General features: G+C 45.9%; 1 pseudogene; it reads left to right on the top strand.

Moving 5' to 3' along the window:
- The first annotated feature begins 9,899 nt into the window (after window positions 1–9,899).
- LOC126185543 (5S ribosomal RNA) lies at window positions 9,900–10,017 on the top strand (annotated as a pseudogene).
- Window positions 10,018–25,779: the final 15,762 nt, after the last annotated feature.

The following is a 25,779-nucleotide window of genomic DNA, read 5'->3' as shown; positions in this document are numbered from 1 at the left end:
TATCGTCGCCGAAATTTGGCGAAATGCTGTGTTACGCGCGGATTACTGTCAAACTGTGGGACGAGGGAGAACCTACACTATGTGATCAAAAGTATACGGAGACCTGCCTGAAAATGACTTACAAGTTCGTGGCGATCTCCATCGGTAATGCTGGAATTCAATATGGTGTTGGCTCACCCTTAGGCTTGATGACGGCTTCCACTCTCGCAGGCATAAGTTCAATCGTGTGCTGGAAGGTTTCCTGGGGAATGGCAGCCCATTATTCAAGGAATGCTCCATTGAGGAGAGGTATCGATGTCGGTCGGTGAGGCCTGGCACGAAGTCGACTTTCCAAACCATCCCAAAGGTGTTTTATAGGATTCAGGTCAGGACTCCGTGCAGGCCAGTCCATTACAGCGATGTTATTGTCGTGTAACCACTCCGCCACACCCCGTGCATTATGAAGAGGTGCTCGATCATGTTGAAAGATGCAATCGCCATCGCCGAATTGCTATTTAACAGTGGCAAGCAAGAAGGTGCTTAAAACATCAACGTAGGCCTGTGCTGTGATAGTGTCACGCAACACAACATGGGGCGCAAGCCCTCTCCATGAAAAAACACGACCACACCATAACACCACCGCCTCCGAATTTTTGCTGTTGGCACTACACACGCTGGCAGATGTTCACCGGGCATTCGCCATACCCACATCCTACCATCGGATCGCCACATTGTGTACCGCGATTCGTCACTCCACACAACGTTTTTCCACTGTTCAATCGTCCAATATTTACGCTCTTTACACCAAGCGAGACGTCGTTTGGCAGTTACCGGCGTGATGTGTGGCTAATGAGCAGCCGCTCGACCATGAAATAAAAATTTTCTCACCTCCCGCCTAAATGTCGTAGTACTTGCAGTGGATCCTGATACAGTTTGGAATTCCTGTGTGATAGTCTGGATAGATGTCTGAACATTACACATTACAACCCTCTTCAACTGTCGGCGGTCTCTGTCAGTCATCAGACGAGGTCGGCCTGTAGGCTTCTGTGCTGTTCGTGTCCCTTCACGTTTTCACTTCATTATGACATCGTAAAAAGTGGACCTAGGTATGTTTAGGAGTGTGAAAATCCCGCATACAGACGAAAATTGAAATTTGTGGCAAGATCTTGTAGGACCAATCTGCTGAGGTCATCGGTCCCTAAGCTTACACACTAGTTTACCTGTCTTAAACTAATTTACACTAAGGACGACACGCACACACCTATGCCCGAGGGAGGATTCGAACCTCCGTCGGGGGAAGCCGCGCGGACCGTGACAAGACACCTAAGACCGCTCGGCTGCCCCTCGCGGTGCGCGTACAGACGTATGACACAAGTGACACCCAGTCACCTGACCACGTTCGAAGTCCGTGAGTTCCGCGGAGCGCCCTATTCTGCTCTCTCACGATGTCTAATGACTACTGAGGTCGCTGATATTGAGTACTGGCAGTAGGTGGCAGCACAGTGCACCCAATATGAAAAACCTATGTTTTTGGGGTGTTTCCGGATACTTTTGATCACATAGTGCATTATGAATGTAAAACAAATTTGCTTTTGCACAGAAACTTTAAAACGACCACGTAATTGTAAAAATTCGGCTTTTTTATCGTATGCATCATGTCTAGAAAATTATTGCTTCCCTTGTGTTTTCGATGAATATCACCCTAGAACGTATAAATCATCAACTGCAAAATAATAAATGTATCTAATTACGTATTCGAAGTTCTTCTGTACGCCTTACAATCCTGTCATCGTCTCTTATTTGTAATCAAAAGTGGGGGTTCAAAGGGCTCTGAGCACTATGGGACTTAACACCTGAGGTCATCAATCCCCTAGAACTTAGAACTACTTAAACCTAACTAACCCAAGGACATCACACACATCCATGCCCGAGGCAGGATTCGAACCTGCGACCGTAGCAGTCTCACGGTTCCGGACTGAAGCGCCTAGAACCGCACGGCCGCCGCGGCCGGCTCTTATTTGTAATCCCCAATTTTTCTTTGCCTTTCTTCTTCACGCCTTTTATGAAAATATTAATAAATACAATATATTATTTCGTATTATTTACTGTGTAAGTACTGTAAAAGCTGCAAATAAAAAAGGTTTCTGCATAGGGACTCAAACCGATGCTCTTCAAATTACTATTATGTCTTATTTCCGCTGTGCCGGATACCGCCTGGAAACAAATCTAAAATGAATGGCTCATACCACACACATCTCGAGCCCAAACTGCTATATTTTTCCAAACTTTTGGCCATCTGGAGGTCCCACTTCCGTACTTTCATTTCTGACCAAGCACTGGATACGCCATAAATTTGGGATATATTGGTGATGACGAGGAGGCGCGGTCCCCACGTTACTGTGACTTCTCTTCGGCATGGTTCTCTGGTGGAACTGGAGTTAATGACAGACATAGAGCAACCTCAATTTTTTGAACAATGTATTAAACGGTGCGGATAGGATAAAAGCCAGCATATTTTTACGACTAGCCTCTCTTCCCTGCAATGCATTTTCTGAAGTTGGACTTCTTTCCAATGTCGCCCATGCCGAGGGTGTAATGGAACGTTTATCTACTCATTCTCACACATTCGTAAAACTTGTCTGCTAGTTCCAGTGACTGGGAACAGATGATATTCACCACGTTCTTCTCTTAACAGGTGTATCTCATTCACATGCATTCAGTGTAGTTCTAAAAACAACAGCTGCTACGTAGGACTCGTCTAAACACAGAAATATCGTGGCACCCATCCTCCTATTTCCTGACGAAGGAGATGGGACGCATGGTGAGCAAACTATCGGCCGATGTTATCGTATGACTCCTGGCGACCGTTGTCGATGTCACTGTGACCCCAGCCTAAGCGGGTTCCAGTTCAGACCTCGCGCCCGTCGGTGCTACGTGCAGCACTGTATGGCAAGGGGTCCCATTGAATGATGCTGACTGACTTTGTTGACTGTCCCAGAAAGCGATGCTTCTCTGCACCACATGACGGTAGCCCGCTCAAAAGAGGTGGGCGGGCGCTATTTATACGATCCCAAACCTTGCGTGTTGTTGTATAGACTACCCACGTGTCACATAGCACTTTTTTGGAACACTGAAGTGGCGTCCTGTGTTTCGGTAATACCCCTGGGTGCCGAACAGTGGCCGTACATACGTGCTGGGGCCTGATGCGTGGCGTAATGCTGAAGCAGCTGCCTGCAACAAACTTAGCAGCAATTATGCGGATATGACGAGTTGGAAAGAGGTGGCTTAGAGCAGCACCTCCCTGGCGTTTTTTCTATTCACAGCTCAGAAAACCACCATGCACGAAATAATCAAAAAACAAGAACTTTCTCGTTTCATCACAGCTATGCCTAGCCTTATGAAAATAGGGTAAGACGTTTTAGATCAGGGTCAGAGATAGAGTCGATAAATATGAAGTTCGACTGCTGCCCTGGCCAGCACATTCTCCAGATCTCTCACCAATTGAAAACGTCTGGTCAATGGTGGCAGAGCAACTGGCTCGTCACAATACGCCAGTCACTACTCTTGATGAACTGTGGTATCGTGTTGATGCTGCATGGGCAGCTGTACCTGTACACGCCATCCAAACTCTGTTTGACTCAATGCCCAGGCGTATCAATGCCGTTATTACGGCCAGATGTGGTTGTACTGGGTACTGATTTCTCAGGATCTATGCACCCAAACTGCGTGAAAATGCAATCACATGTCAGTTCTAGTATAATATATTTGTCCAATGGATACGCGTTTATCATCTGCATTTCTTCTTGGTGTAGCAATTTTAATGGTCAGTAGTGTAGTTTCGATTGCCGACCTCTTCTACCTTTTACGAGCGGACAGCTATTCTGGCGTAAAGGCTCGGATTATATACACAAACCTTGCTCGTGAATGAATCTATCTATTTGTGAAAACTGTAACCCTGTAGTACTTCCTGACAGTAGGCCTCTCGTGCAGATATAAAATAACTTGACGTGGAACTTTAATTTGATAATATGTACACATATGTAGATGCGTAATCTAAATTTTATGCCAGTCTATATTTATTCATATAGAAGATACAGTCATGTGAAATTGGTTCAATCTTTTTGACACCGAGCACAACGGTCAGCTGAATATTACGAGGTGCATTCAAGTTCTAAGGCTTCCGATTTTTTTCTAATTAACTACTCACCCGAAATCGATGAAACTGGCGTTACTTCTCGACGTAATCGCCCTGCAGACGTACACATTTTTCACAACGCTGACGCCATGGTTCCATGGCAGCGGCGAAGGCTTCTTTAGGAGTCTGTTTTGACCACTGGAAAATCACTGAGGCAATAGCAGCACGGCTGGTGAATGTGCGGCCACGGAGAGTGTCTTTCATTGTTGGAAAAAGCCAAAAGTCACTAGGAGCCAGGTCAGGTGAGTAGGGAGCATGAGGAATCACTTCAAAGTTGTTATCACGAAGAAACTGTTGCGTAACGTTAGCTCGATGTGCGGGTGCGTTGTCTTGGTGAAACAGCACACGCGCAGCCCTTCCCGGACGTTTTTGTTGCAGTGCAGGAAGGAATTTGTTCTTCAAAACATTTTCGTAGGATGCACCTGTTACCGTAGTGCCCTTTGGAACGCAATGGGTAAGGATTACGCCCTCGTTGTCGCAGAACATGGACACCACTATTTTTTCAGCACTGACGGTTACCCGAAATTTTTTTGGTGACGGTGAATCTGTGTGCTTCCATTGAGCTGACTGGCGCTTTGTTTCTGGATTGAAAAATGGGATCCACGTCTCATCCATTGTCACAACCGACGAAAAGAAAGTCCCATTCATGCTGTCGTTGCGCGTCAACATTGCTTGGCAACATGCCACACAGGCAGCCACGTGGTCGTCCGTCAGCATTCGTGGCACCCACCTGGATGACACTTTTCGCATTTTCAGGTCGTCATGCAGGATTGTGTGCACAGAACCCACAGAAATGCCAACTCTGGAGGCGATCTGTTCAACAGTCATTCGGCGATCCCCCAAAACAATTCTCTCCACTTTCTCGATCACGTCGTCAGACCGGCTTGTGAGAGCCCGAGGTTGTTTCGGTTTGTTGTCACACGATGTTCTGCCTTCATTAAACTGTCGCACCCACGAATGCACTTTCGACACATCCATAACTCCATCACCACATGTCTCCTTCAACTGTCGATGAATTTCAGTTGGTTTCACACCACGCAAATTCAGAAAACGAATGATTACATGCTGGTCAAGTAAGGAAAACGTCGCCATTTTAAGTATTTAAAACAGTTCTCATTCTCGCCGCTGGCGGTAAAGTTCCATCTGCCGTACGGTGCTGCCATCTCTGGGACGTATTGACAATGAACGTGGCCTCATTTTAAAACAATGTGCATGTTTCTATCTCTTTCCAGTCCGGAGAAAAAAAATCGGAGGCCTTAGAACTTGAATGCACCTCGTAATGCCTGCGAATTTTTTATGTGACAGCTCTTGAAGATTTTTAAATAAAACAAATGTTATTGAAATTCTATGTCTATATTCTTCATGACTACGTATTTATTTATTAACTTAGTTACCCTGGTGACGAACACATTTCTCTCAAAGAGAGAGATGTTTGTTCATACTGTCACTGAAGACTGTGTGACTCTGTTGACGGAGTCACAGCCTTACCTCTGCTTGCAGCCCTTAACATTATCAAAGTGAAGTCCTCAAAGAGGGTCTTTAGATTTTGGGAACAGATGATAATTGTATGGAGCCAGGTCTAGACTGTGTGGGAGAAGATCGATGACAGTGCATCCAAGGCGTCGGATTGTTGCAGCTGTCGCAGCGCTGGTGTGTGGTCCGGCATTGTCATAGAGAAGGAGAGGGTGCTCGATGTGTGGACGAACTCTTCGAACACGAAACTCGATTACAGCACACTGTTACACTGTTTGTCACTCACCAACATAGTTCGTAACACGCAGTCGTGTTATACGCTGCAGTTCGGACCCCTCTAACGGCAGAGGGCTGCAATTATCAAAAATAAAAGCGTAGAATGTCAATAACGTCTGTTTTATTCAAAAAGCATTTTAAATTTTCATATAAAATTTTGGAGGCACTACTTTTCAGCACTTTCTCGTATACTAATACGTAAAACCTGGCAGTTGGAGACGGAGGCGAACTGAACTTGACAGTGAGACTGCTGCTATTTGGAGACGAACTGAAGTCGAAAAGAGACTACTGCTACAACAGATTTAATTATCTAAAAGATACTGCGGTCGATTTTATTTTCATGTTCTTATTTTCTGTAGTTCTTTACTTTTGGCGTGTATCATTGTGCTCCATGCAGCATAACAATCGTGTACATTTGTGGATGAGACATTAAAGTGAAAGAAATGTGATCAAGAATACCCTCACCAGTCTTAGCAACACACTGTGATCGCTAATGTTAGAGAGAAATATGGTATGGAATCTCTTTTCGTTCACTGATGTCTTATGGAATAACATACTGGAGGGAACTATATTTCAGAAATAAAGAGTTTATTGTCCACAATTTTGTCAGAATAACAGAAATTCGGTACTCACCCATTATCAGCTTTTAGACATATCTTTTCGGAGTTGGTTATTTTAAGATAGGTTCACAGTGCAAATATTCTCTAATCTTATTGTACGTGATCGGTTGAATTTGAAAAAGGATTGCTGTCTATAATTAGAGTACTGAATATTAAGGAGGTTGACATATACGCAACTTTTAGTAAACTTGAGCAATTTTCGTTGCTACATGGATTCATACATTAATGAGCAGCATATATCAATATATGGAAATTACGGTATGTAAACTATAAGCATATCATGCGTCAAGTTTATTATATGTTCAGAATTTTATTTATAGTACGAGAGGATAAATGAGTAAGTAACTCAATGTGTAATCATTCTCATTTTTGTATATGTACACTCCTGGAAATGGAAAAAAGAACACATTGACACCGGTGTGTCAGACCCACCATACTTGCTCCGGACACTCCGTGAGGGCTGTACAAGCAATGATCACACGCACGGCACAGCGGACACACCAGGAACCGCGGTGTTGGCCGTAGAATGGCGCTAGCTGCGCAGCATTTGTGCACCGCCGCCGTCAGTGTCAGCCAGTTTGCCGTGGCATACGGAGCTCCATCGCAGTCTTTAACACTGGTAGCATGCCGCGACAGCGTGGACGTGAACCGTATGTGCAGTTGACGGACTTTGAGCGAGGGCGTATAGTGGGCATGCGGGAGGCCGGGTGGACGTACCGCCGAATTGCTCAACACGTGGGGCGTGAGGTCTCCACAGTACATCGATGTTGTCGCCAGTGGTCGGCGGAAGGTGCACGTGCCCGTCGACCTGGGACCGGACCGCAGCGACGCACGGATGCACGCCAAGACCGTAGGATCCTACGCAGTGCCGTAGGGGACCGCACCGCCACTTCCCAGCAAATTAGGGACACTGTTGCTCCTGGGGTATCGGCGAGGACCATTCGCTACCGTCTCCATGAACCTGGGTTACGGTCCCGCACACCGTTAGGCCGTCTTCCGCTCACGCCCCAACATCGTGCAGCCGCCTCCAGTGGTGTCGCGACAGGCATGAATGGAGGGACGAATGGAGACGTGTCGTCTTCAGCGATGAGAGTCGCTTCTGCCTTGGTGCCAATGATGGTCGTATGCGTGTTTGGCGCCGTGCAGGTGAGCGCCACAATCAGGACTGCATACGACCGAGGCACACAGGGCCAACACCCGGCATCATGGTGTGGGGAGCGATCTCCTACACTGGCCGTACACCACTGGTGATCGTCGAGGGGACACTGAATAGTGCACGGTACATCCAAACCGTCATCGAACCCATCGTTCTACCATTCCTAGACCGGCAAGGGAACTTGCTGTTCCAACAGGACAATGCACGTCCGCATGTATCCCGTGCCACCCAACGTGCTCTAGAAGGTGTAAGTCAACTACCCTGGCCAGCAAGATCTCCGGATCTGTCCCCCATTGAGCATGTTTGGGACTGGATGAAGCGTCGTCTCACGCGGTCTGCACGTCCAGCACGAACGCTGGTCCAACTGAGGCGCCAGGTGGAAATGGCATGGCAAGCCGTTCCACAGGACTACATCCAGCATCTCTACGATCGTCTCCATGGGAGAATAGCAGCCTGCAATTCTGCGAAAGGTGGATATACACTGTACTAGCGCCGACATTGTGCATGCTCTGTTGCCTGTGTCTATGTGCCTGTGGTTCTGTCAGTGTGATCATGTGATGTATCTGACCCCAGGAATGTGTCAATAAAGTTTCCCCTTCCTGGGACAATGAATTCACGGTGTTCTTATTTCAATTTCCAGGAGTGTATGTGATACATTCACTGAATTTTAGTAAGTGCCAAATGATTTGTAGAGTCTGCGAAAACTCTTAAGGTAACGGATGTGAGCGGTGTTATCGCGAAGGTAGTGTGCAATACACGCGACTCCACATCGAGTGCTGTTTTAGGAGACAAGGTTTGTGCGGGGGGAAGTGAGGAGAGATGTATTTATAGCGGATCCGCCTCGCGGAGCCTTTGCGAGCTAGACGTTTGAGTGGCTGCTGCTCAACACAGCCTAAAAGCACTTCGCATCTCATATTGAACCAAATAATAAAAAACATGGAAAATGATTAAAAGCCGATTCCCTCCTGTAGGTTTTGTGTTTTAGAAAATTCCGGGAAAGGTTATTTAAGTTGTCGCGTTGTCAAGCGCAAATTATTCACAGTATCCATTAAAGATAAAAGCATTACAGAAATAACCGGAGGTTTCGAGGAAAAGCCTGCTTACTGCGTATTAAGAAGCCACGCAATATCGCTGCTGTTTTTCAGTTTTCCCTCGCGGAAATTTCATTACACGTATTGTAGAGTGTTTTACACAGTGGCTTACGTGGCAAATTTCCCTGTAAAAAGTCAATGTAAACTTGTATCCAAGAATTAGTGGTTCTTGAGTTATCTTTGTGAAGCTGGTGCAAAAACACGGGCGTAAGTCTGAGATAAATAAATAAACAGGACATTTTTTCTTTAAAATACTGTCTTTCGGGACGTGCCCATACAGCCATCTCGAGAGTGGAAAGACGATACGATAGAGTGTTACGAAAATTCAGAGCATTCCGTATGGTCAAACAGTACCCTGGAACGCAGTTACATAGGCTTAGACGTGTCATGTGACGCAGACAACTTTCATGTCACTTATAACGATACGAAGATAAGGACAACACAACACCCAACCCCGAGCGGAGAAACTGCACACACATTTGTCTGCAGACATATTACCATAATTTCTTTATAAATGTGGGCCCATTGTCCAACTAAATCAACAGCACAAAAGTTAGGAGATTTCTTGAAAAACCCTTATTGGAAGAAAGTACCTTTGGCAACAAAAAGGCATGCTCTTACAGAATGACATAACACCAGCACATTCAACGTGTTCACTGAACAACGACTCGCCGGACGACTTAATTTCAGTAGCCACCAAAGTCGTTGGGTCTTGCTCCATTATGTAGGGTGTTATGTGTGGAAGCAGGCAAAAAGGAAAATATGCAGAGAAAAAGTTAAATATGAGATGAGTGAATCACTCTTACTATGAACCGCCTGCCTGAAAAAATGGGTGAAATTTATAATGAAGTTAGTAGCGTTATTTTTCAAATTTTAATTTGTAGTTTTATAAATAAGTCGTATATTTTATGAACTACTAGGTCTTGCTCCGGTAACATATGTAGTATTGCTGGATTTTGAGAGATTTCTTTCATAATTAAACCTCTGACAGCTGTAACTCAAGACTTACAAAAGACAACAGGACAAATGCGAGCAGGACCCGCATTCTGAGGGTTCCGTTAAAACTTAGTTATGTGTACAAAGACTTTATCTATAGGCTTTTACAAGTGGGCAACGGCCCTGCCGCAGTGGCTACACCGGTTCTCGTCAGATCACCGAAGTTAAGCGCTGTTGGGCATGGCCGGCACTTGGATGGGTGACCATTCGGGCCGCCATGCGCTGTTGCCATTTTTCGGGTGCACTCAGCCTCGTGATGCCAACTGAAGAGCTACTCGACCGAACAGCAGCGGCTTCGATCAAAGAAAACCATCAACGACCGAGAGAGCGGTATGCTGACCACACGCCCCTCCTATCCGCATCCTCCCCTGAGGATGACACGGCGGTCGGATGATCCCAATGGGCCACTTGTAGCCTGGAGACGGAGTGCTGCTGCTGTGCTTTTACAAGTGAGTTTTGAAGTATCAAAATATGTGACATAAATGACCATATATTTTTCGATTTGCACTGAATTACAAGTTTAAACGTTTTAAACCGCAAAGGGACCGCAGACAAGGGCGCCCATCCGATAGTTTGTCGAGTGGGGGGAGGGTGGGGGTCTGCGGGGGGGAGGTAGATAAACCTCGGGGTACGGAGTATTTTTAATATTTTGAAAGGGGAATGGATACTTGTAAGTAGCCTGCGTAATACTGACTTTCCTGAGAGCTGTGGGGGGCGGGGGGGGGGGAGGGGGGGTAGGCGGGAGGGGGGGAGGCGGCTGCGGCCCCACCCCGCCCCCGGAGGTTATGGGTGCCCTTGATTGTGGACATTGTACACTGTAAGGCAGGAAAAACGACGCACCACGAAGCAATATCCGAGTGATGCTTAAAGCAGTAAATGTGATGTACATGTTCAGAGAAACAAATAATTACAATTTCAGAAAGGGTTGATGAGTTATTCAAGTGAGAAAGCTTCGCGGATTGAGCAAGTCAAAAACGCACTGGTCCACCTCGGCCATTATGCAAGCATTTAATAGGCTTGACATTGATCGAGAGAGTTGTTGTATGTCATCCTGAGGGATTCGTACAACATTCAGTCCAATTGAAGCGTTAGATCGTCAAAATTCCGAGACCGCTGGAGGGCCCTACCCACAGGTGCTCCAACCTTTCTCGATTGAGGAGAGATCCTATTACATTGCTTGCCTTCGTAGGGTTTGGCAAGCGCGAAGACAACTAGTAGCAATTCTCGGGCATTATCTTGCTGAAATGTAAGATCAGAGTGACTTACCACGAAGTTGTGAGATACTGTTCATGTTGATCAACTCCAAGGCAAGGAGGGCCACGTTCGAATTCATCCGTCGACAGGTATTTAGATTTACCTCGGTTTCCGTAAGTAGCTTAAGGCAGAAGCTGGGATGATTCCTTCTTAGAGGACGCGACAGATGTTTTTCTCTTTCTTCGTCCAATACGAGACGCCCCAGGTGTCAGGTGTGATCCATCGCTGCCCACTTTGTCGTTGACAGCAGGTGAAGTTGTTTTTTGAATTACCTAAGTGCGTAAAATACAAAAAAAAATCATAAACATGTTGCTGTAAACACAAACTGGATTCATCCGTAAAAATGAAGTTTTGCCATTCGTGCACCCAGGTTCGTCGTTGAGTACACCATCGCAGGAGCTCCTGTCTGTGATGCAGCGTCAAGGGTGACCGCAGCCATGGGCTCCGAGCTGATAGTCCCTGCTGCTGCAAACGTCGTCGAACTGTTCGCGCAGACGGTTGTTGTCTTGCTAACGTCCCCATCTGTTGACTCAGGGATCGAGACGTAGCTGCACGATCCGTTACAGTCATCTACATCTACACCTACATTTATACTCCGCAAGCCACCCAACGGTGTGTGGCGGAGGGTACTTTACGTGCCACTGTCCTTACCTCCCTTTCCGGTTCCAGTCGCGTATGGTTTGCGGGAAGAACGACTGCCGGAAAGCCTCCGTGCGCGCTCGAATCTCTCTAATTTTACATTCGTGATCTCCTCGGCAGGTATAAGTAGGGGAAGCAATATATTCGATACCTCATCCAGAAACGCACCCTGTCGAAACCTGGACAGCACGCTACACCGCGATGCAGAGCGCCTCTCTTGCAGAGTCTGCCACTTGAGTTTGCTAAACATCTCCGTAACGCTATCACGCTTACCAAATAACCCTGTGACGAAACGCGCCGCTCTTCTTTGGATCTTCTCTATCTCCTCCGTCAACCCGATCTGGTACGGATCCCACACTGATGAGCAATACTCAAGTATAGGTCGAACGAGTGTTTTGAAAGCCACCTCCTTTGTTGATGGACTACATTTCCAACGGACTCTCCCAATGAATCTCAACCTGGTACCCGCCTTACCAACAATTAATTATATATGATCATTCCACTTCAAATCGTTCCGCACGCATACTCCCAGATATTTTACAGAAGTAACTGCTACCAGTGTTTGTTCCGCTATCATATAATCATACAATAAAGGATCCTTCTTTCTATGTATTCGCAATACGTTACATTTGTCTATGTTAAGAGTCAGCCCGCATCTCGTGGTCGTGCGGTAGCGTTCTCGCTTCCCACGCCCGGGTTCCCGGGTTGGATTCCCGGTGGGGTCAGGGATTTTCTTTGCCTCGTGATGGCTGGGTGTTGTGTGCTGTCCTTAGGTTAGTTATGTTTAAGTAGTTCTAAGTTCTAGGGGACTGATGACCATAGATGTTAAGTCCTATAGCGCTCAGAGCCATTTGAACCATTTTTTGTTAAGGGTCAGTTGCCACTCCCTGCACCAAGTGCCTATCCGCTGCTGATCTTCCTGCATTTCGCTGCAATTTTCTAATGCTGCAACTTCTCTGTATACTACAGCATCATCCGCGAAAAGCCGCATGGAACTTCCGACACTATCTACTAGGTCATTTATATATATTGTGAAAAGCAATGGTCCCATAACACTCCCCTGTGGCACGCCAGAGGTTACTTCAACGTCTGTAGACGTCTCTCCATTGAGAACAACATGCTGTGTTCTGTTTGCTAAAAACTCTTCAATCCAGCCACACAGCTGGTCTGATATTCCGTAGGCTCTTACTTTCATGCAGATAAGATGCCTGCCATCTCGACTGCTAGTGATACGAGGTCGCTGGGATCCAGCACTGCGTTCCGTATTACCCTCCTGAACCCACCCATTCCATATTCTGCTAACAGTCATTGGATCTTGACCAACGCGAGCAGCAATGTCGCAATACGATAAACCGCAATCGCGATATGCTACAATCCGACCTTTATGAAAGTCAGAAACGTGATGGTACGTATTTCTCCTTCTTACACGAATCATCACAACAACGTTTCACCAGTCAACGCCGGTCAACTGCTGTTTGTGTATGAGAAATCGGCTGGAATCTTTCCTCATGTCAGCACGTTGTAGGTGTCGCCACCGGCGCCACCCTTGTGTGAATGCTCTGAAAAGCTAATCATTTGCATATCACAGCATCTTCTTCCTGTCGGTTATATTTCGCGTCTGTAGCACGTCATCTTCGCGGTGTAGCAATTTCAATGGCCAGTAGTGTAAAAGTTTAGCCAGGGGCCAGCTGTAAGTTGCCGGTTCATGTCGTTGCCAGTAGCCTTCTGCCTGATTTCAACTCGTTCACTCTCTATCTCTTACATCTGGCTTTTTCCACAATAGCACGAGCATGCCGAACAACCCATTTTTCAACAGGACGGAGCACCACCGCACTGGGAGCTGTATGTAAGAGCATTTCATAACAATTAATTTCTTCAACGACGAATCAGGTGTATGGGGCGTATGGATCTGTCGTTACACTATTCGCCTACAATGTCATCTGATCCCACCATACGGCTTTTTGTAGGAGTTTATACCTCCCACTGCTTCTTTCATCACTAGGCCTAAAAACATGAAGTCGACACCAGAACTTCGACATTTTCATGACACTTGACTACTGTCTGTACACTGGCGATAGAAGCAACTGAAATTGGTTTGGCGATGAATTTGATTAACAGAGATAGCAGTTTAAATTTGGACAAATCGTGAAATCCGGCGCTTTCTTTAATAAACTCGTAAAGACGTCGCTATAGTGGAGATAATAATGATAGATTGATAAACCAGTATGACAACAAGCGTAGCCACAGATTCAAGTTATGCATACTCTATCCCGTCGACGACGTCTCTGGCACTAGTGTAGGGAGGAGGGTGGAGGGGGAGGAGGTGGCGGCCCTACCCGGACCTCTGGTTCTGAGGGGCCTCAACGAACCCCACATCCCAAACAAAACCAAAATACGTTCAGTAAATAAGAGTCAGTTTGAAGTTCGAGGCCCCACACGTATGAAACATATAAACCTATGTATGTGCTTACCTATTATCTGTCGCGTAAATGATTATTAGATGTGTTCAGAACTTTAAAAATTTTTGTAAAATGTTCCATGAACTTAAAACATGGAGATTAATACACTACTGGCCATTGAAATTACTACACCACGAAAATGACGTGCTACAGACGCGAAATTTAACCGACAGGAAGAAGATGCTGTGATACGCTAACGACTAGCTTTTCAGAGCATTCACACAAGGATGGCGCCGGTGGCGACACCTACAACGTGCTGACATGAGGAAAGTTTCCAACCGATTTCTCATACACAAACAGCAGTTGACCGGCGTTGCGTAGTGAAACGTTACTGTGATGCCTCGTGTAAGGAGGAGAAATGCGTACCATCACTTTTCCGACTTTGATAAAGGTCGAATTGTAGCCTATCGCAATTGCGGTTTATCGTATCGCGACATTGTTGCTCGTGTTGGTCGAGATCCGATGACTGTTATCAGAATATGGAATCAGTGGGTTCAGGAGGGTGATACGGAAAGCCGTGCTGGATCCCAACGGCCTCGTATCACTAGCAATCGAGATGACACGCATCTTATCGGCATGGCTGTAACGGATCGTGCAGCCACGTCTCGATCCCTGAGTCAACAGATGCGGACGTTTGCAAGACAACAACAATCTGCACGAACAGTTCGACGACGTTTGCAGCAGCATGGACTATCAGCTCGGAGACCATGGCTGCGGTTACCCTCGACGCTGCATTACAGACAGGAGCGCCTGCGATGGTGTACTCAACGACGAACCTGGGTGCACGAATGGCAAAACGTCATTTTTTCGGATGAATCCAGGTTCTGTTTACAGCATCATGATGGTCGCGTCCGTGTTTGGCGACATCGTGGTGAACGCACATTGGAAGTGTGTATTCTTCATCGCCATACTGGCATATCATCCGGCGTGATGGTATGGGGTACCATTGGTTACGCGTCTCGGTCACCTCTTGTTCGCATTGACAGGACTTTGAACATTGGACGTTACATTTCAGATGTGTTACGACCCGTGGCTCTACCCTGCATTCGATCCCTGCGAAATTCTACATTTCAGCAGGATAATGCACGACCGCATGTTGCAGATCCTGTACGGGTCTTTCTGGATACAGAAAATGTTCGACTGCTGCCCTGGCCAGCACATTTTCCAGATCTCTCACCAACTGAAAACGTCTGGTCAATGGTGGCAGAGCAACTGGCTCGTCACAATACGCCGGTCACTACTCTTGATGAACTGTGGTATCGTGTTGATGCTGCATGTGTACACGCCATCCAAACTCTGTTTGATTCAATGCCCAGGCGTATCATGGCCGTTATTACGGCCAGAGGTGGTTTTTCTGGGTACTGATTTCTCAGGATCTATGCGCCCACATTGCGTGAAAATGTAATCAAATGTCAGTTCTAGTATAATATACTTATCCAATGAATACCCGTTTATCATCTGCATTTCTTATTGGTGTAGCAATTTTAATGGCCAGTAGTGTAACTAGTTTTCTGGTAGGCGCAGATATTCTACATTAAAAGTTTTTCGACACCGGTGCCATCTATTCAGACGTATTGTAATTACATTCTAAAAATACGCGGGAAAGTTAAGGATGAGACCAAGAAATTGAGAAACATTTTCATCACCTTTTGGGTGTTACACTATTTCTAGCCCAGCAAAACCTTACTTCCTTGCTTTCCGCAGTCATCGACATGACGTTTCACCGGAAAATACTTAGAACTAGTGCAGTTGAGGGTGAAATACGATTTAGCAATGAAAAAGCACCGTTTAGAACTTCAAGAGTGTTCTGGTTGGTAAAAGAGGGTACCTTCTTATTTGTGAAAATGGATTCAAAAATAATTTATTTTTATTTTGGGAGGAAAGTGGACGGAATTTTTTTTCAGTTATAAAAAAGGCTGAATATTACGGAATAATTTTTGACGGCACTCCCTATGTAAGCAAATGTGACCAAATGAGCCAAATAATTAGATACGGCCAAACAGAAGACAACATTGTGTATGTCCGAGAATTCATCTTAGGTTTTGTATGTCGAATAAGATTGCGGAAGACACGTAAAAAGAAATTCACTAGTCACTGGAAAAAGACTTCATTGCCCACTGTGCAGTGACTGTTACTTTTAATCACTCGCGACAGTCGGCGAAATTATTTCGATCACTCTGGATGCTGAATGTGGCGCACTTGGAGGCTCGCTCTCTCGATGAGGTGATCCGGGAAGTGTAGGACATATCCGTACAACTGTGCGACGCGCCTCTATTTTGGAATGGTGGGTTCGACTGCCAATGCCGAGGTTCAAACAAACGCTGAAACGATTCTGCACTGATAAAGCAGGGAAATTTCGGAGGACGCAAGAATTTTACCATCGCTCTTGTGTGATCTTTATCAAAGTGCGCAACAGGCTTCGCTACGGATTGCAGACGTCACCTGTGTAAAGGCGCAACTGTTACGGCTGAAGCAGCACAAACTGGAAGATTAAGGATGCGATCCAAACCACGCTCCATGGTAGTGGATTAATTGACATCTTTATATCATCTAATTCGTCATCAGACTCGTCGTCTTCGGGCGTTTATCACATCTCTCAAGACATAGGGTACCAGTCTTGTGACATCACAAAGGGACATATTGCATGCTCTATATCGATTCTGTGTAGGGCTATATGAGGTAACCGACCCCGTCGATACGTCATCCGATTTATTTGTTCAGGCTATGGGTCGTAGACTTACACCTGCCGTTAATTCTCCATTTTTAGAAACTGTTCGGCGTGACGATATCTATGACCTTATTGTCAGATAGCCTTCTCGCAAGTCGCCGGGGCTGGAACGTCCGCCTGAGAAGTTTTATGTGCGTTTTTGGCCTTTGTTTGGTACTACTTTTACATTGCTTTTGAACGACTTGTTGAGAGAACGATTTGTGCCCGACTACTTCCTAGAATCCGTTGGCTTCTCAATTGATGGGCGCAGTCTCTTACATAACGTGTTTATGGATATCCAAGCTTCGGTGGCTGGCAGTAGCCAACTGAGACCACCTATTATCATCGGTAGCGATTTTCCTCAGGTAAGTACGCCTTAAATGTCCACCGAGCGAGGTGGCGCAGTGGTTAGCACACTGGACTCGCATTCGGGAGGACGACGGTTCAATCCCGTCTCCGGCCATCCTGATTTAGGTTTTCCGTGATTTCCCTAAATCACTTCAGGCAAATGCCGGGATGGTTCCTTTGAAAGGGCACGGCCGATTTCCTTCCCCAAACTTCCCTCACCCGAGCTTGCGCTCCGTCTCTAATGACCTCGTTGTCGACGGGACGTTAAACACTAATCTCCTCCTCCTCCCTTAAATGTCATTGTTTGTTATATCACTTGAGCCCTTTCTTCGAAGGATCGTCACTCAGTTATAAGGATGGACATTCTAGGGCGACGGTGTCCGCCGCTCGTGGTCTCGCGGTAGCGTTCTCGCTTCCCGAGCACGGGGTCCCGGGTTCGATTCCCGGCGGGCTCAGGGATTTTCACCTGCCTCGAGATGACTGGGTGTTTGTGTTGTCCTCATCATTTCATCATCATCCAGTAAAGTGGCGAAATTGGACTGAGCAAAGATTGGGTAATTGTACGGGCGCTGATAACCACGCAGTTGAGCGCCCCACAAACCAAACATCATCATTCTAGGGCGAGACGATTTTGGTGCGAGCATACGCGGATGATGTGATGTTGTTACTCCGTTCTCCCGCTGAGATTCCATGGCTCGAAGCTACGTAGGGTGTCTTTTGCCTTGTATCTGGTGCCTGCATCAGTGCAGGCAAATGTCTATTGCAGAAATTACGGGGTTTTGATAATGCTGTCATTTCGTGGGCGGCGGTGGTCTAGACATAAATCTTAGGGAGTCATAATTGACCTTTCTCCACTCCCATTGGCTACACTTAATTGGAAGCCGGTTACGGAGAAGGTGCAAGGAGCAATGCTGGAACATTAACGACGTTCCCTTAACATACTTCAGAAAGAATTCTGGGAACCTACTTGTTGCGCAAAGCATATTACATCGTTCAGATCTTTCACCTTTTCGCGATGATGGCTAGGAAACTAAAACAGCTGTCTAGTCATTTTTTATGGAATTATCACGTTTTTCAATTACGATACAAGGTGTTTGCGCGTGCGCCTTCTCTCGGGGGTGAGAGACTTCCCGGTATTCAAAGGAAAGCGTCTTTGTTGTTTCTTCGGCGCACCGTGCTGGCTATCTCTCACGCAATCCACACATTCATGTCTCTGTTGCTGTACTGTCTGCGGCCGGGCAGTCTCGAGCCACCTGTTGATGCTCGTTGAGTGAATTTTCAGTTAAAACATTTCTGTGAATTTTATATTGCTGTGAGTTATTTGGGGGTTGATATTCTAGAGAGGCATATCTCACTACCACTTAACATAGACAAATGTAATGTATTGCGAATACATAGAAAGAAGGATCCTTTATTGTATGATTATATGATAGCAGAACAAACACTGGTAGCAGTTACTTCTGTAAAATATCTGGGAGTATGCGTGCGGAACGATTTGAAGTGGAATGATCATATAAAATTAATTGTTGGTAAGGCGGGTACCAGGTTGAGATTCATTGGGAGAGTCCTTAGAAAATGTAGTCCATCAACAAAGGAGGTGGCTTACAAAACACTCGTTCGACCTATACTTGAGTATTGCGCATCAGTGTGGGATCCGTACCAGATCGGGTTGACGGAGGAGATAGAGAAGATCCAAAGAAGAACGGCGCGTTTCGTCACAGGGTTATTTGGTAACCGTGATAGCGTTACGGAGATGTTTAACAAACTTAAGTGGCAGACGCTGCAATCGAGGCGCTCTGCATCGCTGTGTAGCTTGCTCGCCAGGTTTCGAGAGGGTGCGTTTCTAGATGAGGTATCGAATATATTGCTTCCCCCTACTTATACCTCCCGAGGAGATCACGAATGTAAAATTAGAGAGATTAGAGGGCGCACGGAGGCTTTCAGACAGTCGTTCTTCCCGCGAACCATACGCGACTGGAACAGGAAAGGGAGGTAATGACAGTGGCACGTAGAGTGCCCTCCGCCACACACCGTTGGGTGGCTTGCGGAGTATAAATGTAGATGTAGATGTACCACTTTTTTTTTTACTGCGCGGAAGAGGGATTGGCTGTACGGTGCCGATTGAAAGGACATCACCGCAAACTTCATGGATGACAGCGTGGTTTTGTCTTAGACTTCCTGTTTTACTATTTTACTAATGGCGGTGACGTCCTCGTGGCATCACGTAGTACACAATCAGTTATCCACCAATGAGCGTCTTTTCGTATTGGACTTACTGTCACGGATCAGTGTACTCACTGTCCCGCCATAGATACGCTATTACATAGATTTACCTGTCTGGTCACGATGCGAACTGGCACTGGATTAAAAAACAACTCGATCCTTTGAGGCTGCCTTTTCGTGTGATATCCCATTGCGTCCAGGCTCCTTTCCGAGAGCAAAGTCAAACATCATAGAATGGTTGTTAGGCCACTACGTTCATTACATTGTACGAGGGTAATTCCAAAAGTAAAGTCTCCTATTTTTTTATTAGTACATAGACCTGTTTATTTCTACAATGGTTTACATCAGTTTACAGCTTGAACATTTAGCTATTTTTTGATATAATCACCATTTCTGTCGATGCATTTTTGTAGACGCTGTGGCAGTTTTTGTATGCCCATGTCATACCAGCTCGCCGCCATGCTATTCAGAAAGTTATGAACCTCTTCTTTCACCTCGTCGTCGGAGCTGAATCGCTGGGACCACAATTAACGCTGACAGGTACTGTGAGACTCTGAAAAATCTCAAACGGGCAATTCAGAACCGGAGAAGAGGAATGTTGAGCAAGGGCGTACACATTCTCCATGACAACGCTCGCCCACACAACGCTCGGCAAACCGTTGCTCTCCTGCGACAATTTCGGTGGAACGTAACCACCCACCCAACCTATAGTCCTGACTTGGCGCCCAGTGACTATCACCTGTTCCCTAGGTTAAAAGAACATTTGGCCGGAAAGTGATTCAGCTCCGACGACGAGGTGAAAGAAGAGGGTCATAACTTTGTGCATAGCATGGCGGCGAGCTGGTATGACATGGGGATACAAAAACTCCCACACCGTCTACAAAAACGCATCGACAGGAATGGTGATTATGTCGAAAAATAGCTAAATGTTCAAGCTGTAAACTGATGTAAACCATTGTAGAAATAAACAGCTCTATGTACTTATAAAAAAATAGGAGACCCTACTTTTGGGCTTACCCTCGTAGATGGAGAATGCCAATATATGGCCACGGCATGTTGGAAGTGTTTGTGCCTACCAAGATACCGCGACTTATTCGCCAATATGTTTAACCTTGTATTTCGTCGCCAAGGTATCAGTTGAGTTAACCCGTCATTGTGGTATTCTCGTCATGATCCCTTTTCAGGAGTAATGTTATGCACGTTATTTCATTTTTGTGGCCCTGTTTGTATTGTTTTCCTTTTTTAATCAATAAAAAGAAACTAAGAAAGTTGTTCCGCGCATCGACTGGAAATGAGTTTTTTTTCCTTGTTTAAGTGGCGGAAGTCATGTGGGATGAACTCCGACTCCATTTCTTTTTTTTTGTATGTGTGTGTGTGTGTGTGTGTGTGTGTGTGTGAGTGAGTGTGTGTGTGTGTTTAAAATTAAAATTGTAAGGTGGCCATAATTTCGCACCTTACAAGCACTCATCTACATACTTTGCCGAGATTTACACCCGGAATTAGGTATCATTTGATAGGTTGTACATCGTGTATATGAATTTTTAAAGAAGACTGACATTGTCACTTACACCTTACAAATAGTTGTTAACGTTTGTTGCATCAAAGGTGACGGAGTGTCTTTATTATCAAAATGGCGTAACGAATGATCGCATATACTAGTAGAGGTTGGAACACCATTGGAAAAGAACAGCAGGCGTAACTCAAGCCCTGGGTGGAAAAGCCCGCACAGGTGTGTTGGTCCTGCTTGGCACAGGAAGTAGCCAAGACGGACGGTCGCGGCACCTGAGTGCTGAAGCACAATACAACGTCGGTTAGTCGTTATTGTAGCGGGGCCGGAAGGATAGCCGGATAACACTTCGGAAACTCAGAAAATCTTGGATGCAGCAGAGAGGAACGAGGAAGCATTACCTCGGAAACCACGCAGGCTGGGTTATTTCTGAGGATTTTGACTCTGAGAAGCGTACCATTGTATGTATTCCTAATTAACGGGGATACGTATTTCCTTGCAAACTTTCCGCGTTGGACGACATAAGACTAAAATATGGTTGATCGGCGTTCAGAAGAATCTGTAGAGAGGGAAAATATTCGTGGTTTCAAGAATATGATTCGCCTTCAGCACTTATGAGGAAGAGGAACCAAGCTTTGCTGGGAAGTCAGCGAGTGCCCACCGAACCGTTTCTTTATAAGAGGCCCAATTGGCTTCCTTGATTTTCCACGTACTATTAGAGTAACAGATGTGCGTAGTATCGACGTTGATGTTAATGTGAAACTCTATTGGGAGATGATCGGATCCCATTGAATCCTTTTTAACGCACCAATTAGATATTTCAGTAAAGCAGGGAGTGCAAAGAGTTACATCAACTGCGGAGGGTCTACGGAGAGGTGAAGTTATCATAGTAGGAGAGCCATCGTTGAGTATCACTAGGTTATTATGTTCGATAACGCTTAGCAAGGTCCTGCCGTTCCTGTCTGTCACATCTCCTCCCCACGCTACATGGTGGGCATTCACGTCTCCAGCTACGATAAAGGGAGGACGAAGCTGACTTATTAATTGTCTCCAGTCATCTTCCACGATACTGTGGTGGGGAGCGTTATACAACGAGACAACTGTAAAGGTTGTGTGGGCAGTTCGTATCTCCACAGCAACTAATTCAAGGTTGGTGACAGGTACGTGTAACGGGTGTGGTCGATGCGGCAACGAAGTTTTTACCAGTATAGCTACGCCGCCCCACCCATCGAGACGGTCTTCCTGTAACGCCGGAAATGCATATCCTCCTATTTCCATCTATTGTACTACAAATTTTTTCCTTATTTTGTTACCTGAAGATATGACATTTCTGTGTCTTTATATGTTCTAATTGTTTTACTATTTGTATATGTATATTTATGCATTTATGTCGATGTATAATTGGTTTGTTTTGTAAATACTATTTGTATTTTTATGCTGGGTCTTGCTTAGGGAAAACTATGGTATCGAACGATTACATCGATAGGTCGTGTGGAGAACCTAAGTGTTTAGGATCTTTGGTAGTGTGAACTCGGCCGCGTGGAGCGCAGGCAGAGGAAAGTCTGGCTGGAGTAGTGCAGTGGAGCAGGTGTGTTTTGTGACGCTCCAGCGAGTTGCCGCGCTTTCGGGATTTGGCAGCATGTAATTGCGCTCGACTTGCTATGATAGCTTCTGACACGGTGTCGCGGACGGGAAGCATTAGCTGGCGCACATCAAGAGCCCGTTTCGCCTGATGACCGTGTAGAGAAGGAGGCGCGCCAACATCCAGCTTCTGCAACAGCGACGGCCGACAATGAGTGACTGTCGCCACCTCCTCGATCGACGGCTTCAAACCTTCAATCAACCAACAAGGAAGACTGGATGCACGTAAAGTTTTAGAACTGTATGGCAGACCTCAGCTTTTAAAACTGTTGCATCACAAAAATACAGCAATTTAGCATGAACCTTTGTTGCTCATTGTCCCAATTGCATTACCAAGTAGGGTCCCTTCCTTTCCTAGAATGAACCCGAGTGTCGTTGAAATTCATACGCCAGCATTAAAGTACTATCATTCCATTTCACTGCTTTAATTTGAAAGTTCAGTTAAAGTATTCATAGCTGGCTACAATATTTAGATTACACAAGCAGAAATTAAGAGTGCGAGTTTTGTTACCATATTTTAGCTTACCTGTGACTGCTGCTCAGCTTGGTACGTACTAAATTTTTCTATTGTTAATTGTTCAGAATCATTTAATTCAAGTTCAACGTTAAATCTCTTATTTCTAAATTGTGTAGATTCAAGTAGCTTTTGAAATGATTGTTGAGGTAGCCCAAGACTAACCTTATTATTGAATTTAGTGCTAATTATATGTGCATTAATCTTTCAAAATGGTTCAAATGGCTCTGAGCACTATAGGACTTAACATCTGTGGTCATCAGTCCCCTAGAACTTAGAACTACTTAACCCTAACTAACCTAAGGACATCACACACATCCATGCCCGAGGCAGGATTCGAACCTGCGACCGTAGTAGTCGCGCGGTTCCCGACTGAGCGCCTGAACCGCTAGACCACCGCGGCCGGCATTAATCTTTCATTTTCAGTTATTATAGTAGTTGTCCATAGGACTGGCGACCGTAATTTTCCCCAAATCTTAAATATCTAATTAACGCCAATTAATTGTTAACGTAACGACCGCACAATTACTTTCTTTATTAATTTTACCCTTTTCTCAAAATTAATTTCCACCAATTTCATTTGCATTTTTCCTTTCATTTAGATGTAACCCTTTCCTCCCTCTTTACCGACAGATTAACTTCGGTGACGATTGCTTTTCCCAAATTTCCATTAGGTACACGCGGTTTAATTTTTCACTGTCATTAAGGTCGATAAGTGAGGGGGAGGTTACATTCCCTTACTATAGAATAATTTTGAAAGGGAACAGTTCGTTCGAATTTGAACCAAGTTTCACATAACAGAACGATATCAGGCTGACTTACGAACACTTCTCGTTGCAAGTTTTCTCTATTAGAATTTGCCGATCTCGCATTCCACTGCAATACTTTTAAAGCCGCCATAATTTAGGAAGTGTCAGTGTCGTCGTAACTGCCGCCTGCTTCACGTCTGCTGTGCAGCGAGCTACCTTAATTTAAGTATTAATTGTATTTTTCTTACTTGTCACTTCTTCTTCCGTGTGTATTTGCTTTTAGGAAGCTTTAATTTTCGAGTGCTCTTAATAGTGTTCCATAGATTTCGTGTTTGTTTTGAATACAGTCAGAGAGAGTCCCTTTAGTCAGCCATAGTGCCAGTAGTGTCAGTGTCGTCGTAACTGCCGCCTGCTTCACGTCTGCTGTGCAGCGAGCTACCTTAATTTAAGTATTAATTGTATTTTTCTTACTTGTCACTTCTTCTTCCGTGTGAATTTGCTTTTAGGAAGCTTTAATTTTCGAGTGCTCTTAATAGTGTTCCATAGATTTCGTGTTTGTTTTGAATACAGTCAGAGAGAGTCCCTTTAGTCAGCCATAGTGCCAGTAGTGTCAGTGTCGTCGTAACTGCCGCCTGCTTCACGTCTGCTGTGCAGCGAGCTACCTTAATTTAAGTATTAATTGTATTTTTCTTACTTGTCACTTCTTCTTCCGTGTGTATTTGCTTTTAGGAAGCTTTAATTTTCGAGTGCTCTTAATAGTGTTCCATAGATTTCGTGTTTGTTTTGAATACAGTAAGAGAGAGTCCCTGTAGTCAACCATAGTGCCAGTAGTGCTAGAGTTTGTTTTCAATACAGTCCAGAGACAGGTAGTGCTATTTTCATTGTTTTCTACAAGAAGGGGCTAGCAACCACAGTTTAGTGAATAAGCAGCCGCCTTTAGTGAATTAGCAGTCTAGTTAAAGGTTGATTAACTCCCTTCAGTAAATTGTTTCCTTAGGCTGGATAGGATGTGTGACTGCTGTGTACGGACGCAGGAGGAGCTGGCCACTGTTCGCGAACAGCTGAGCGTGTTGATGGCCGCGGTCGGCCGTCTTCAGGCTGCTGCCTCGGAGTGTAGCGGCAGTGGGGAGTCTGGTGCGACGCAAGGTACACCCCAGGTGTTACATGCTTCACCCACTGTCCCTGCTGTCGAGACATCTTCGCGGGTACCGGGCGCGGTTGGGCCACCCTCTCCCCAAGGGGAGTGGCGGGTTCGGCGGCGTTCGCGGCGCACGAGGCTGAAGGTCAATGTGGAGGCTGGCCGTGTGGCATCGCCCGCTCTGCCTGTGAGGGGACATGTGGCTGCTCCTTCAGCAAGGTCCGAGCAGGCACACGGGGGGAGGGGTTTATTAGTTATTGGGAGCTCCAACGTTAGGCGGGTGATGGAGCCCCTTAGGGAAATAGCGAGAAGGTCGGGGAAGAAGGCCAGTGTTCACTCTGTCTGCTTGCCGGGGGGTCTCATCCGAGATGTGGAGGAGGCCCTACCGGCGGCGATAGAGAGCACTGGGTGAACCCGACTGCAAATTGTTGCTCATGTCGGCACCAATGACTCCTGCCGTCTGGGTTCAGAGGTCATCCTCAGTTCGTACAGGCGGTTGGCGGAATTGGTGAAGGCGGAAAGCCTCGCTCGCGGGGTGGAATCAGAGCTAACTATTTGTAGTATCGTTCCCAGAACCGATCGCGGTCCTCTGGTTTGGAGCCGAGTGGAAGGCTTAAACCAGAGGCTCAGACGATTCTGCGGAGGTCTGGGGTGCAAATTTCTCGACCTCCGCTATCGGGTGGAGAAATGTAGGGTCCCCCTGAATAGGTCAGGCGTGCACTACACGCTGGAAGCGGATACAAAGGTAGCGGAGTACGTGTGGAGTGCACATGGGGGTTTTTTAGGTTAGAGAATCCCCTCCCTAGGCCCGACA

The sequence above is a fragment of the Schistocerca cancellata genome, chromosome 4, assembly GCF_023864275.1.
Source record: "Schistocerca cancellata isolate TAMUIC-IGC-003103 chromosome 4, iqSchCanc2.1, whole genome shotgun sequence".
In the NCBI taxonomy this organism is placed as follows: domain Eukaryota; kingdom Metazoa; phylum Arthropoda; class Insecta; order Orthoptera; family Acrididae; genus Schistocerca; species Schistocerca cancellata.
The sequence above is the reverse complement of the archived record's forward strand: the minus strand, read 5'-3'. Positions and strand labels throughout refer to the sequence as shown.